The 17,669-nt window shown below is 35.5% G+C and overlaps 1 non-coding gene across 1 annotated transcript; it reads right to left on the bottom strand.

Moving 5' to 3' along the window:
- Positions 1-6,303: 6,303 nt before the first annotated feature.
- On the bottom strand, positions 6,304-6,409 carry LOC118487927. Its single transcript, XR_004882860.1, has one exon. It is a non-coding gene; the product is annotated as a small nucleolar RNA R71 (small nucleolar RNA).
- Between the last annotated feature and the right edge of the window lie 11,260 nt (positions 6,410-17,669).

Below are 17,669 nucleotides of genomic sequence, written 5' to 3'. Positions count from 1 at the left end.
TGTTTTTGACTTTTTTCAAATTTTCTAATGTTTTTGGATTTTCTGAAATTTCCCTACTCCCCCTAAAATGCAAACACATTTCAAAGGAAATTTGAAAATAACTAGATTCTTGACCCACTTGAAAACATAGAAAACAACACAAACTGTACAGAAACATGACAACTAATATCAAATCGCCTCAATTCTCCATTCACTAAGCATAAACAATCTGAACTCCCCCTTTCACAAACCATTTTCTCATTTAGATTTCAAAACACTTAAGTTTGTTTTAATCAAAATGATTTTTCTGGAAAATGAGTTTGTTAAGATAAAAACCACTTGTAGATTTACCACTTGTTTAAAATCGGGGATATGGTTCATCATCTTGTTCTTTGTAATATCATGAGTTAGTAAATCAAGTACAACTTAATGTCCTTGATTCACTATTTTGCAATTAAGCAACTTGTATCACTTGTAAAATAACCATACAATACCACTTGTATGTATATACAAAATGTCGATTCCTGCTTCGCACTTACCAACCTGGAAGCTCCGGCGTAGTCATTCAACCTGTAAAGTTTTAACAATTTTAAGACTTTTCCATACAAATTCATAATACAAGAATGATGCCGATTCCTGATCCACGATTACAAACTTGGGATCTCCGGCAAGTCAGGTTTTTCAAACGAAGAAAATGTCCACCCAAGCCTGACCAGCCTTGGGTGTTTTCAATTCAGATTTTGTTGGGGTGTAAGTTGCTTTCTTTGTAGCGTAGAAGTCTTTTACCCCTTTCACCTTCCTATCAACCATTTTTCCGAAAATTTTCTTTACCTTCCCATTAAAAGCTTTCTCAACATCAAAATTATCCTTTTCAGAATAATCCTGATTTGCGACTTCAGTCTTTCCAACTTTTCTTTTAAAATTCTCAGTCCTCAATAGTGGAAAGTTCTCGTCATCCATTGAAGGAACTGAGTTTTCATCACTCTCATCAAACTGTGGCTCCTCTGATTTTGTGGAATCAGATTCATCGCCAGATTTTACCTCAGATTTCTTAACAACCCATTTTTGGTTGTCAAGTTTTACACTTCGCTTGTAAAATATCTTCGAGCATTCACCAACTTCAAATGTTGAATTTTTTAAAACTTTAAATTGTTCAGTTGGTGGTTCGGTTTTATCAACAAAAACTTCTTTCATTTTTCCAGAAACTCCCTGTTTAGTGTTTGTCGCTTTCGGACAGTTCCATGCAATGTGACCAACTTCATTGCATCGGAAATAGGTTCTGGTTTCTCTCTTCACGTAAGCTCCATTCTTTCTCTTCTCTGCTAGAAATTCTTGGTTAGATTGTTTCCAGAATGAGCACTTCTTCTCCTCTTCCGAGCTTGTACCTGAAACAAATTTTGTATTTGTTTTAGAAAATTTTCTGTTTTTATAGTTTTCTGGTGGAGTGAAACCAAGTCCTTTCTTTTTGTAGCTACGATTTTGGTTTGGTTTCTTTTGAAAACCCAAACCAGAATTGTAACCTTTTTTCTTGTTTAGTCGTTGTTGAACTCTTGAGGTGTAAAATTTAGGTTTTACAATAAGATTTTCATCTTTTATTTCAGAAATATTAATTTCTGTTAGTTTGAAAACCTTTTTAATCATTTCTGGTTTAACACCTCTTATTGGAAACTCTTTATCAAAATATAATTTGTCAGAACCATTCAAAGTATATGCAGCTTCAAACGTTTCGTCATTCAAATTAGATTTTGATAGCAAAAATTCTTTACTATAAACCCGTTTTTCTAACGATTTCGAACTCTTTTCAGACGAACTCGAACTCCTGACTGACTGACACGAACTTTCGGACTCGGACTTTGACTCTGACTCCTTATCCTTATCCAACACTTGATCGACCACTCGTTTTATCAGTTCGGACTCATGATCTGTGTCGGACGCTGTGAACGTGACGTCAATATTGTCTGGTAAAACATCGGTTATCTCGGATTCTAGCCTAATATTGATCGCCTGTTTTAGTTCTTCCTCATTAGGTTTTCTAGGCGAGTACCCTTCCCAAATCGGAGGCGGACACTTATTATAACAGACACCCTGTTTCTTACCAGTATCCGTTTTCTTCTTTGGCTGTTCATCTTTAAATGCCTCGAAACCTTCCACTGTTGGATAAATTCTATCCATTACGTAGTCACAACCTTTGTAACTTTGCAGCAATCTTCTGATTCTTTCATTCTCGGCTGCTTCATTTTCCAACTCTTTCTTCAACTGTGCACATTCTTCTATGTACATGTTGATCTCTTTTTGCTTTGTCATCATTGTAGCATTCAACATCTTCAAAGCTTTTTCTCTTTCCGAGTTAGTCTTTTCCAGACCATTCACATGCCTGTTCAATACATCATATGATTTTTTCAAATTCTTTACATCAAATAACAATTGTTCTTTCAACTTTTCTAACTCACTAAACCTCTCATCTTTTTCTATACATTGTTTACAAGACTCTAAACATGTAAGACAAGGTTTTGTGACTTCAACAATCTTTTCGATCTCTATGATTTTTTCAACTTCAACAACTTTCTCAGCTTCAGTCTCTGCTTCAATAATCTTCTCATTAACATTACTATTATCAGTTGGTGATTGATCAAACTCTACTAATTTGTCAGAACTATCATCCAAAGAACCAGAGTTAGATGATGTTTGATCAAAAACGAATGCTCTTTCGGAACTTTCATCTGAAGAACCAGAATCAGTTGATGTTTGATCAACAACAATTGATTCTTCTGAACTTTCATCGGATGAAACAGATTTTTCTTCTTGATTCTTCTTATTCACGTCATTGTTCTCCATTTGTTCTTCAAGCTTCTGAATGAATTGACAAATTGACAATCTAGAGTATTCTCCATTTCTTTTTAAATCCAATAGATATGTACCCCATTCTTGTTGAGGTATGGAATTGGCTAATCTCTTAACCCATTCATTTGGATTTTTCTGAATACCCTTCTCAGACATTGAGCGAACAAGATGACTATACCTCTCAATGATACTCTTTGTACTTTCTCCTGGACAACCTGAAAACAAATCAAATTCTTTCTTTAATACATTTATTCTATTAATTGTTTCACTAGTCATATTAAAGAATTTTAAGTCCATGATTCGGAAACACGTTTATCGAGACAGTCACTTAAAATGAAATCTCAAATTCAAACTAGATCCCCTTTCGAATGAAATGATTCACCTCGTGAAACACCTGAAACAAACAAACAAAACACAATCAGTTTAAAACACTTATCAAAGCAACTGAATCAAACTGATACTCTGTCCGAACTGAATCACTCGAACTGATGAATAAACTGTGCGGACTGAAGTTTGACAATCTGTGCAGACTGAAATTGATGCGAACTGAGATTTATCTTGTTAAAACACGCGAACTACTGTGACCCGAATCAAATTCAATCGACTTGATCCTTTGAAACCTTTGAACTCCAAACCATACGAACTTTCAAGTGAATTGATGACTTTCGAACGATTTTACGCGACCTGAAGACACTTCAAACTGTTTTGACGATTTTCACAATATTCTAAAAACACATACTAAAACATCATATTCTAAAAACAATATTCACTACACAAAACAATTTAAAAGGGCCGATTACTTTACAATTATGGTATCTCTTCAATGGGTGGCACCTCACATGGGGCAATCAAAAACACACTGACAATCATTCACATGTTGATTTAAATGTGGACAAACATAATACACGACTTAAATTCTCATTGGGCCAACACTTGCACCTCAAATCTCAATTTCAACCTGCCGACAACACTTAATACTGATCATGTAAACTTTGAGTTATTCAATTAATGTATTATCTTTGATTGGGTCGATTATTTAAATGTGGTCAACAAAGTGACGTTAACAATCAATCACATCAAACAAATAGTAAAGGATATTAAAAATGTGATTGGGTTAACAAACGGTAATGAGCGGCAAATGTGTTTGGATGATTTGGGCCTTCACTAAAGACAAAAGGGGCGGTGGAACAAAACTTAGGATTGGGCCACACTTTGTAAGTGAACGGTGATAAAACGTGATTGGATTTTCAAACTTAGTGGGGCGGTGATTTTGAGCTTCAAAGTTTAGTGGTGGGTCACATGCTCTTCACTTGCAACAGCAACCAACTATCAACAAATTATAATTGGACCGATAAGAGTATTTGGCGGTGACTTTATAAAGATGGCCGACAACCTTTCAGTAATCAGAACTACCACGAAGATGACTAATGAGCGACCCCCAAACCTTTTGAGCGGACCACAATTGAAATGTTTAAGCGGACCACAAACTGACTGAAAAGCAACCCACACTTTATACTTTTGGAGCGGTCCACACGTGTCACAATGAGCGGTTCATAATATTGTCTTAAGAGCGAGTCACACACTTGTTCGTATAAGCGACCTAAGCAACTAATTTGGAGCGGTTCACATCTTTCCAAATAAGCGACCCAGACTTTTTGACGAAAAACCGAATCGAAAATCCTAGATTTCTCCTAAACGGCTAGGAGTTTCGATCTGAAACTTGGTAGGGTTTTAGATCAGGTATATGCGCACAACATATCCAAAAATCAGCCAAAACGGACCGTGAAATATTGGTCTGACGTAAGAAAGAAGGTGTAGAAGAAGAAAAAGTGATGAAATCCAGCAAATCTCAATAGAACTCCTCCTCCTGAAGCTCTGATACCACTTGTAGGATCGGAATCTGACCCGAACGAGTCAATCAGAGGAGTCTGATCAGATACAGGTGCGGAAAACAAGTACTTGACGAAGAAACAGCTAGATCTTCACTTAATTCTCTTTACTGATTGATTTAACACTTTTTACACGCAATTCTCACACCGGCAGCACCTCGGTATGGAAATCTCAAAGTTACAAATGTGGACCTCTCTTGTGGTATTTATAGGAGATGTGGACCTCTTTTATGGACGTGACGAATAAGAGGTCCAGGTATGTCCGTATAAGGGGTCTAGGAATGTGTGAGGTGGACCTCTTATTCGGCATGTCCGAATAAGCGGTCCAAGACTCTAAAACGCCTAAACTCTCTAGTTTTCTCGTAAAACTCGCCCTAATCTATACTATACAATGAAAGACTCGATCTAAGACGAAATCAACAGATGTAGTGCACCAACAGGAAATCATCAAAGGATACGTAAAAGATAAGTCGGAACCAAGTGATTCTATCTTGTCTATTTGTTTCTTTTATTACTTTAGTTTCTTTATTTATTTTACTTTTTATAAATCATTTTCTCAAAATTTGGTTAGATTAGACGTTGACGATATTCCGGTACTAAAAGCTCTTATGTCCTTGGACGACCTCGGTATCTTACCATCACTATACTACGCTAATGATGGGTGTACTTGCCCTAGTGTATTGTAGAGAGAGACTATAAATTTATAGCTTGATAAATGAGTGAAAAGTACTTAAAAATATATTAAAAATCATACACCCTCACCTCACATCAGTTACTTTATATTCCACCAAAATGGATCAATATAGGGCGGTTGTAGTAAACCTTAGTCCAGAATTTAGAATTTATGACGAAAAGTCTAAAAGTGCATGTACAGAAAAGAATATGTTTCCGGGGTTACTGGAATAAAAGCACGGGCCCGTGTTACAGGAGCACGGGGCCGTGTCAAACCTCCAGTTTCTGGGAACCTGAAAACAGAAACTTTTTCTTGACAACACAGGGTCATGTCTATATAGACACGGGGCCGTGCAACTCTTCTGATCAACAATTTTTGTGTTTTTGTTCTAAGAACTTACGCTATTCAGTATAATTCGTAGAAAATACGACCTGGTGCATGACCTCCACCTCCGACAAAGACATAAAAGTGGTACTAGAAGAACCCGAGCGCTTTTTAAGAAAAAGACTTCAAGCTAGAAACCGACAAAAAACCTCGACCCAAAACCTCCCCATGGCAGATCAACGAACTCTCATGGACTACCTACGGCCTACGGTCGGTAATCTTGCAGTCGCTATTAGCCCACCTAATTTCGGTGCTAACAACTTTGAGCTTTGACCTCACCTAATCCAAATGCTCCAAAATTTCGCCACCTTACCCAACGAAGAGCCCTATTTACATATTACCAACTTTTTGGAAATATCTCACACCTTTCGGATCAACAAAGCCTCCAACGACGCTATTCCGACTCCGTATGTTCCCTTTTCCCTCAAAGACCGGGCCAAAGCTTGGCTAAACACCCTCTTAAGTGGGTCCGTGCACACTTGGGATGAACTTGCCCAAAAATTTCTCTACAACTATTTCCCTCCTCCTAAAACTGCCAAACTCATGACTGAAATTAATTCATACTCTCAAGACGACGGGGAATCTTTGTACGAGACATGGGAAAGTTCAAGGAGTTATTAAGGAAATGCCCGCATCATGGTCTTAAACATTGGCAACAAGTGTCCATTTTCTATAATGGGCTCTTACCACACATAAGGCAAGTCCTTGATTCTAACTTCGGGGCACTCCTTAGGAATCGGTGACCCGATGAAATTTATAACCAAATTGAGTAAATTGCTGAAAACAATTTTCAATGGCATACTCCTATGGTTTCAAAATCAATAGCCCTGGGTGCCCATAAAGTGGACGAAGCCACCTCTTTACAAGCCCAAATCGAAGCTTTAACCACAAAAATAAAGAAACTTAAATTAAATAAAACGGTTTCGGTTATGGCTTGTGAAGGATGTGGCGGACCACACAAAAACTGGAGTTGTATAAAAGATACGGAAAAACAAACGGAAGTGGTAAACTACCTCAATAACCGTCCACGACCATCGGAGCCCCAAGCAACTCCTACACCCCCAAGTGGCGAAATCATCCCAAATTTGGTTGGAGGGAATCGAGAGGTAGCAACCAACAAAATCAAAATCAACGACCCAACTTTCAACAATAACCCCGAAATGAGCAACAGGGTTTCCAACCACAACAACAAGGAGGAAGAGAAAGACTTGAGGATCTCATCACTCGTCTTTTCTCTGAGTCTGACAAACGGTATTCTGAGAGGTTCCTACAAACTGAACCCGAAATTAGGAACCACCAGACCAGTATTCAAAACATAACTTGCCCAAAATTTCTCCGAAAGACCACAAGAAGCCTTGCCTAGTAACACTGAACCAAACCCAAAAGCCCAAGTAAACGTCATCAATATAAGAAACCGAAAAGTAGGGCCTGATAATGAACCAACTTTACCCTAAATCACTACACAACCCATAAGCACACCCATAACTAATAACCAAGAAAATACTCAACCCCAAAACACCGAAACAACCAAACCACCACTGGTCCCGTACCCTGGTCATTTACTTCTCTAAAAGACTGACGAGCAAATCACGAAGTTTGTAAGATTACTTAAACAGCTTCATATCAACCTTCCTTTCGTTGAAGTCCTCACAAAAAATGCCAAAATACTCCAAATTCATGAGAGACTTCGTCACTCACAAAAGGAAGAGTGAGTCGATTCAACAAGTTAACTTAAGTGAAGAATGCTCGGCAGCACTCCTCGATAAACTCCCCCAAAAGAAGATTGATCCCGAAAGCTTCATCATTCCTTGCTCCATTGGAGGATCACCAATAAGCAATGTGCTTGCTGACCTAGTGTTAGCATCAACCTAATGCCTGCCTCTATGTTCAAATGACTCGGACTAGGGAAGCCACATCCTACAAGGATGAGCATTCAACTTGAGGATAAGTAGGTAAAATACCCTCAAGGTGTCGTAGAAAATCTCTTGGTCAAGGTTGGGGAATATGTTTTTCCAGCCGACTTTGTAATCCTTGACATGGAAGAAGACATTGAGATTCCACTCATATTAGGAAGACCATTCCTTGCCACCGCACGGGCCAAGGTGGATATGAGTGACGGAAAACTAACATTGAGGGTGGGCGACAAGGAAATAAAGTTTGAAGTGGGACAACGCGTGGAGGTTGATCCAGTCAACTACATCAAAGCAATAGACTCGAGCTTGGACTAAGCCGTCAGCCGGTGCAACTTGGGGTGCGGATCATCCCACTCGGGTAACATTTGACTGGCTTTGGGTCTAGCCAATGACCCTCATAAACGTGGTTCACCATGGAGAAATTCCATGGACTAGCCAATAATAAAGTTCTCTATTTAAACATGGGTTGTTCAAATTCAAAAGTATGGCTTCCTTTTTAAAAAGGAACAAACATGTTTAAATTTTAGGGTAGCACTTAGTTAATGCTTTTATTTTTAAGTTTTCTCTTTGTAGTAATAAGATACACTCAAAAGAAGGATGGAGCTAACCATGGGACGTTGAAACAGAACCCCATGCACGTAAACAGATGTCTCTCGACGCAAAATCTTTAAAACAACAAGTGCAGGACGGGGCTGAGTAAGGTAAGCACGACCCCGTGCCTCAAGTCTATAGAAAATAATTTTGGTTCTGGAATGATTACACGGGGTCGTGTCTCTCAAACACGCCCTCGAGCCTGTCTTCTGGAATATTTTCCGTTACTGGCACATTTTACGCAGGGTCGTGCCTACCTGGCATGCCCACGTGTCCGCCTTCTGGAAATTTTCACATAAGTCATGATACTGGCACTTTTTACACGGGGTCGTGTCCCCCAAACATGTCACCATGTCCAGTATCTGATTTTCAAAAAAATGTTGTTTTTAATCCACATTTAATCAATTCTAACCTATTTGGGAAACATTGAGGACAATGTGTAATTTAAGTGTGCGGGGGGGGGGGGGACTTGAATTTGTTTGTCCTAAAACAAGCCTTACACAAAACTCTACTTGGAAGCGCTAAAACACCCCAAATCTTTTTCAAAATATTTTAGTTTGTTTTGTCTTGTTTTTAGTTTAAGTGAGAAAACCAAGTTCTAAAAATTTTGTTTTTACAAGTTTACAACTGATAGCGCCATGATAAAAAGAACCGTATAAGAAAAATTTATAAAAAGGCATGACAATCTTTTTAAAATTTGATTGTATATATGTATATATTCACACTTTTTACCTTTTCCATAAATTGTGAGTTTTAAGCTTTAACCAAGAATTCAATATGATATCTTTACTAAATACTCACTTTTCATTTCTTGTGTGAATAGCCCGTACGGTTCTTACGAATCTAGAACTTGACAAGACAATACATTCCTGGTCCTTACCAACTAATCCAAGTAAGTAAATGATTGAGGCATTAGGACTATAAACCCTTCTTCTTTTTCAACTTTATTTTCTTTTTATCTCCCCACCAAAAACAAAATTTCCCTTAGTTAACCCCTTTGAACCTAAAACCTTTTGGTTTCAAAACCCGCAAAATACAATTTTGCATAAATCACCCATCACCCAAAACCTTTTTTTATCTTTACGCCATTTGTTTTAATAAAAGTCGGTTCTTTTCAAAAAATTAAAACTTGTGACTTACTCTATCTTGTGAATATTCTATCAAAAAAATTGATGTTGCTTGAAATAAATAAGCAAACTTATTGCTTATAAACCTTTAATTTGTACCTAGGTCACAAGTGAATAAATTTTCAAAAGAAAACTGATATTTTACGCCTTTAGCCAATTTTCAAATAAAACAACCCTACCCCTAGCCAAAACTTACCCTTTTTAAAGTTCTCTTAATATTTACAAAGATTATATTAAAAAGGAGGAGGTTTGATTACTTGTCAAGCGTATGGTAGGAGTAAGTTCCTTACCGGGACCAAGCATTTCACTTATACATCTTCGGACGAGTGTTGAGTGATCACTTGTGAGGTGTGTGAATTTGTATATAGCTTAATGAAATTTTAAAAGGCATGTTATACCCAAAAATATTTATTTTTCCTAAAAAAGAGTTCTAGAAAAATCATGTAAAATAGGATTGTAAATAAATAAAGTAAAAACAAGAATAAATAAAACTTGGATTCCCGACACTCTAAAGCAAGACCCAAAAACTTCTTCTCTGCCTATTCCATTTGGGTGTGTAAGCAATATTAAAGAGTTTTGCTTGAGGAAAAGAAAAGATTCAAGTGTATGGGTATTTTATATGCACCAAATGCAACATATAAATTATATAAAATAAGGTATAAAATCAACCCTTTTTAGTATTAATGTTGGTAAAAATGTGTTTCTTTGTATACTTTTGATTTTCAGGATTAAAAGAGCTTAAATGTACAAAAGGAACAAATTAACGGCAAAAACCTACATGAATACAGAAGAAGAGAAGTTGATACATTTCATACCAACCCTCCAAGCTTCAACCCAAGACCAAAAACAACAAATTAGAAGACACGCACGGGGTCGTGATGTCACACCCCAAAAACGTCGCAGCGGAATATAAAACGTAATGGTGATGGAAGTTGGTGCCCATTAATATCTTGTTGATCGATGCATTGAATTGTTGGACATATTAACTTAGTTAAAACATAGATTTTAAACATAAAGTTTCAAAACACGGCACAACCACAACATAGTTTAGTTGTCTTGATCCTTTTAGATCTTATTACATTTGTCCCAAATAGTTTTAAAAGTTCATCCAACACATTTTCAAACCACACATGCATCAACAACCACAAGATACGCCATAATTCCCGGAGCCGAACTCAAGTACCTGAAGAACACGTTAAAATCAAGTGTCAACACAAAGGAAGGTGAGTTCACATATTCAAATTTAAAATAATTTGATCCCAAGGAAAAACTTTCTAATTATGTATTTATTATAAAACATCCATATAATTTTAAAGAAAGTTAATTCATTTCCTTGTAAAAATAACTCAAGGGTCAGCCGTCGTAAGCATTTCCGTAGAACCTTCCGCCCATAAACATCTTCCCAAGTTTACATATTAAATTATAGCATCAAATGTTCGGACTCGTAAGTTAGCTAGACATTACGAACTATAAATTTACAATGAAGGTATAATCAATGCTAGACTATGAACAGAATATCAATTCGTCGTTTGACTTGACACGGAGCGACCGGTCACGACGGGGTTGTCAACCGGATAGATCTACCAACAATTCCTCGCTTGCAATACTTAAATGATTAAATGACATCACTTGCGCATGGCCCATATCGAGGCCATCTATGATGCCTGCCTCACGTACAATATATATATCCTACTAATGTGACAAATTTAATATAAAACGTTGTACGAATTTACTGAAATCCCTCGGACCAAGTAAATTCGTCCCAACTACACGGTCGTTTTCTCTTAAACACCGTACAGATCCCGTTTCATCCCAAAACATATATATTCACCAAAACCGTTTCATCCCGAAACATATATATTCACCAAAACCATTTCATCCCGAAACATATATTCACCAAAACTCGTTTCATCCCGATACATATATTTTACAAAACCCGTTTCTTCCCGAAACATATACATTTAACAAAACCATATATTTTCAATGAAAATATACATTTTATATATCAAAAGGTAAGTTTTATTCAAAAACATTACTAAACCCTTTTAGGCGTGTTCTTCCCCCGAAACATATACAAAACAGTAAAAAGAGGGGGTTTAGTGACACTCACCTTTGGGTGCGTATTTTAAATAGCGCAATCCCACAAATTGATTTCTACACTTCCTATTATACGTAGGAATGATTTATCAATCAATATATCACAAAAATTCCCAAGTTTCTCTGTATCTTAGAATTTTCACATAACTTTGAGATTTTCTCGAAAAGTTATCGTTTTAGATTATGTTGGCATGTTAATATATATATATATATATATATATATATATATATATATATATATATATATATATATATATATATATATATATATATATATATATATATATATATATATATATATATATATATATACGAGTTCATATATATATTTTTAAGACTTTGCGACTTGGACGATTTTATTGGTGACCATTATCATGTAAATCCATTAACACACCCGTTTATACGTAATATATCTACGATTTACGCGTCGTAATATATATACATAAACGTACATCGTAACACGCGAAATCTCGTTAACCTATTTATTTTGTCATTTTTAAGGCATGCATACATAAAATAACTCATATGTATCAATTTTCATGCTCGACAAACAAGTCAAACATTTAACGCGATTTTATCGATTCTACCGCTTTAAATGCACAAGTGTACATGCATAGTCTAAATTTCCCGCTATCATGTCAACACTTAACATATTATCATATACACATGTCTAAATCACATAACACATTCTAACACATAAAGTTCACCCATAAATAACCAATGCTAGTGTCCATTGTAAAATGCGTATTTTAGTGATTCGGTCACGTTTTCGGGCGTCGGAAGTCACGTATGACTAACCAAACACCAAGTAAACTTAATATTAGATAAAATACTTATATTTAAACTAAAAAAATCAGTTTACTTACTGATCTAAAACAGTTTTATAAAAATCGTTCAAAAAGCCGATTTTTGACCGTTTTACCGCATAGTTTTGCATTAAACGTTACTATAACCATCCCAACTCAGAATGACTTGATATTTTAACACAATACATGTTATTTACTGATTAAAATGATGATTATAATCAGATTAGTGCAGTTTTTGTGTAAGGCACATAAATCATGCGATTTCACGTATTTTACAACTCATAAAGAACTAAGTACAACATGCAAAGCTAGTAAACTTTATGACAAAGTTTTATACCATTTTTACACTTCAAATATTCATATTTTAGTGTTTAGAAACTGATCAAAACTTATTTTTATCAAATCATGCTCAAATCATCCTTTCATGATTACATATCAACATGCATGTCCATGTATGTGCATCTAATGAACTCATATAACATCATCATCATTACACATAATCTTAAATGCACACAAGAACATATTAACTTCATGTTCTTATAAATCACAACATATTTCACCCATTATCATCTAATCATACATACATAAATGCAAACATTCTTACATTTATGAATATGTGACAAAAATTACATGCATGCATACACACACACACACACATATATATACATACGACATATATACATACACACATGAACTTCCAAAAGTTCACTTTTTAACAAATCCTTTTCAAATCACAAGACCCTTTTTAGAACATTCTCTTATGACAACTTTTGATTCATGCATGTAATCAATCATTCAAGAATCATGTTATTCAAGAATCATTCAACAAAAATCAAAACACAATCATATATACACCCACACATACCTACGGCCATATATACATATACATACACACCCATTTTCATTTTGTTTAAAATCTCATCCTTTATTAGTTTCAAGTTCATGTTTAATTCCAAGTTCAAGAGAAACTTTCCAACATCCCTATCATCACTAAAAATCAAGAATGTGATTTTGAAAATAAGTTTATACCTTTCAAGATTTTAGTGGGTTTTGACAAGATTTTGATGTTTGGAGGCTTGTTTCACTTTGAAAACACCTTTGGATCCTCAAACCTCCTTGAACCCTTCTTGGAATAGACTTTAATCTTCAAGAACAAGTTTGAAAAATGGAAATGGTGAAGTGAAAGATGGTGTTCGGCCGTGTATATTAAAGAGAAAGAGAGAGAGAGAGAGTGAATTTGAAATGGGGTTTCTTGGTTATTGAGAGATTTTAGAAGATCTTCAAAAAAGGCACAATCATTATTTGAAGTTTCCAAGACCAATACTTGGCACAAGAAAGGGAGAGGTGGGCTTTCTAGCCGCCACCTATGTCCACAACACACACATTGTCACATATACATATATATATATATATATATGTGTAAATTTGAGTAAAAACTTGTATTTTACTGGATACCGGGTATTTTATCTAGCGTTTTAATCCCGTTTTAGTGCGTTTTAAATTATTTTTATCATTCTATAAAAATAATCTCACTAAAATATTACTGAAATAATTACCAGTTGCCTTGACTGGCTATGTTGGCAGTATTTTGTCAAATACGCGCAGTATCACGCGGTACGCGCTCAAACTCGAAAAATAGAGTTTCTTAGCGTTTTAATTTATTTTTCCTTCCGAACATGATTAAAATTATCATTCTAATCATAACAGACTATTTTTAGGATTTTAACATTGATCGTTGGTCACCGACGTTCGTTTCGCATTTTATTCGTTACGCGATAAGCGTTTATCTTATTGTTGCCAACATAATTTTTATCAATGGTTGGATTCACCAACACATCTAATATCACATATAAACATTAATATCAATCAAATATAGCCTTTTTATTTATTCATGACACGTGTTACATTTGTACGGTACAACCCAAATAGCCGGGTGTCACAGTCTCCCCCTGTTTAGGAAATTTCGTCCCCGAAATTTTACTCTACAAGTTTCGTTTTCGCACTAGGTGGGAAGAGATGAGGATATTTCCATTGCATTTGGTCCTGTCGTTCCCAAGTGAACTCGGGTCCATGTTTAGAATCCCAGTGAACCTTGACCAACTTTATCCTACTCCTCCTGAGTTTCTGAATTTTCCAATCCAGAACCTCTACTGGTTCTTCGATTAATCTCAGTTTATCATCCTCGAACCTCACCAGGGGGTATAATCAGCATCTCATTAGACAAACACTTTTTCAAATTGGAGACATGAAACACGTGATGAACTCCACTAAACTCTTGTGGCAGCTTAAGCCTATACGCGACTGATCCAACTCGAGATGTGATTTTGAAAGGACCTATATGTCGTGGGCTTAGCTTTCCCCCTTTTCCAAACCTCACAACGCCTTTCCAAGGCGATACCTTCAACATAACCCGATCACCAACCTGAAACTCCAATAATTTCCTCCGATTATCTGCATAATTCTTCTGTCGATCTGCGACAGCTTTCAACCTTCTCTTAATCTGGACAACCTTGTCCGTGGTTTCCTGGATAAGCTCGGGTTCGGTCAATTGCTTCTCGCCGACTTCAGCCTAACAAAGTGGCGATCGACACTTCCTTCCATATAAGGCTTCGAACAGAGCGGCCTTGATACTAGCGTGGTAACTATTGTTGTAAGAAAACTCAGCCAACGGCAAGTGAGTATCCCAACTTCCACCGAAATCAATCGCACACGCTCTCAACATATCCTCTAATGTCTGAATGGTTTTCTCACTCTGACCATCCGTTTGAGGATGATACGCAGTACTCATGTCCAAACGAGAACCCAATGACTCCTAAGAGATCGCCAAAACCTGGAGTCAAACCGTCCGTCTCTATCCGAGATAATTGACACCGGTACTCCATGACGGGCTACAATCTTGTTAAGGTACAACTGCAATATCTTCTTTGTATTGTCTGTTTCCTTAAGCGCCAAGAAATGAGCAGACTTTGTTAATCGATCCACAATTACCCATATTGTATCATGTCCACGTGACGTACGGGGTAAATTGGTGATAAAGTCCATCGTAAGATGTTCCCATTTCCACTTAGGAACAATGTGAGTACATCTGCTTTTAACACCTTTTTGTAAATTACTTTTATGAGTCAAAATTCTTTACCAAAACCTCAAATGTTTTAAATAAACACTTAACAGTAATTGAGTATTTGCGATTCTACAATTACTGCCAGTATGTTGGGGTTTTGTATACATTACTTGAAACTCGTACTATTGGAATAGTAGTATGACAAACCAGTCAGGAAATACAGTACTAGGAAAAAGAGTAATTGGATAGATATAAGCAAATGTAATTGCTGATGCCCTCAATACTGTAAAAGTGATAAAACTGTTTTGATTAAACTAGGATGCACTCGCCAGTATTTCTTGCTGATAAAATGTTTTTAAAACGCATTTCAGGTAACACAATGTGAAAGCCAATAAAAGCCAGCTGGAGAGCACTGAAGGCTTAGAAAAGTGGCTATAAAAGTTACCTAAATAAAAAGGAGATTTTGTTTTCAATAAAAAGGGTTTATCCCTACAAATGTATTATCCGCAAAACTTGGGTTTTATCCCATTTATCTATTTTAAACCTTTTGGTGTTTAACTTTGATAAAAATATTTTCTAACTACGTTCCTGATGAAAGTTTTCCGCTGCCAAATTAATAAACACCGATACCATCTGACTGCTTCGCGGCTCCCGCTCCCAGGGTGGGGTCGGGGGCTATGACAAAAGGTGGTATCAGAGCTATGCCACTGGTTTAAGCCCTTTAGGCGTTCTTCCAATACCTAAACCTTAAACTTTTATGTTAGGAAATTAATATCTTATGTGTTATTCTGTGAAAATGAAATCTTGATATTATGATTTTATGTCATTTAACAAATTGTGAATCCCCAATATGTGTGACCATTATCCGTATCTTACAGTTAGGCTATTTAACATTAGATACATATCGGTGAGATATTAATAATGTTATGCCTTATTAATATTATATGGTACCTATGTATTTTTGTGAATAAAATTCAATGTAAATTTTATAACATTATAATAATATTATGATATTAAATATCTTAATATTGATATAAGATAACACAATTCAGGTATGATACTTCGAAAATATCATAACATAAATATTAAAATAATACAATTCATGTATTATACCTAAACGATTTTATGTCATCCAAATTCTCAGTATGTGTAACCCCTATTTGTACTTTATAGTTATGTTATCCTTCATATATATAAGGGGGATATATTAATAATATTATATTAATATTTATGATATATTATATATATCATACTCATATGAATATGATTCAAAGTGAATCTTATAACCTTATAATGATATTATGATATTAACATCAAAGATATGAGATAACACCCTTTAGGTATAATATCTCTGAAATATCATAATACAAAATATTATTCGATGCAAGTAGTATGTTTTATAATTTATGATACAACCTAAAATTTTATTCGACGTAAATATATAAATTTTTATCGAAATTTTGACAAAGCATATAATTATATTAATTTTAATATCCTAGCATACTTAAACACGTGGTTATTGTTTAAATACAATAATTAAAAATAGGATTTTCATAATAATCCTATGAAAATATTATTCCATATGATTATATTATATCCATATAAGCCCATGTACATTTTCATCCATATGAAAAGTATGCAAATATATATATATATATATATATATAGGTTTAGGATCCTGTACAAAGTGCTTAATTTGTAAGAAGTGTAAGAAATATTCCTGGAATGACAAGTGTCCATCCTCTTAATTAATTCAAAAGGGTAGTTTTGTAATTGTACATTTTGTCATTTAATTCAAATATCAGCGAATTATATGGTAACCAGCGAATTATATGGTAACCGTCATCAATCTCCAAAAAATCAACGAATTTCTTCATACTTTATCATAAATAGATCTATAATCAGATTCATGGCGTGGTGTTTTAAAACAACTGGATAAATTGACTATGATGTTGGTCATGGTGTTTTATATAGAAGGTTGCTGGGGATTCCAGATAAAACACCATGACTTGAATCATGGCGTGGTGTTTTATCTGGTGACATTGTTCATGGCATAGTGTTTTAAACATCTGGAGACAAAACACCACGCCATGAACAATGTCTCCAGATAAAACACCACGGCATGAATAATGTCTCCAGATAAAACACCACACCATGAACAATGTCTCCAGATAAAACACCACGATATGAACAATGTCTCCAGATAAAACACCACGCCATGAATAATGTCTCATGATAAAATACCATGACTTGAATCATAGATGTTTTAAAACACCACACTATGAACAAGGTCTCCAGATAAAACACC

Source organism: Helianthus annuus, chromosome 15, assembly GCF_002127325.2.
Source record: "Helianthus annuus cultivar XRQ/B chromosome 15, HanXRQr2.0-SUNRISE, whole genome shotgun sequence".
Classification (NCBI taxonomy): Eukaryota; Viridiplantae; Streptophyta; class Magnoliopsida; order Asterales; family Asteraceae; genus Helianthus; species Helianthus annuus.
The sequence above is the reverse complement of the archived record's forward strand: the minus strand, read 5'-3'. Positions and strand labels throughout refer to the sequence as shown.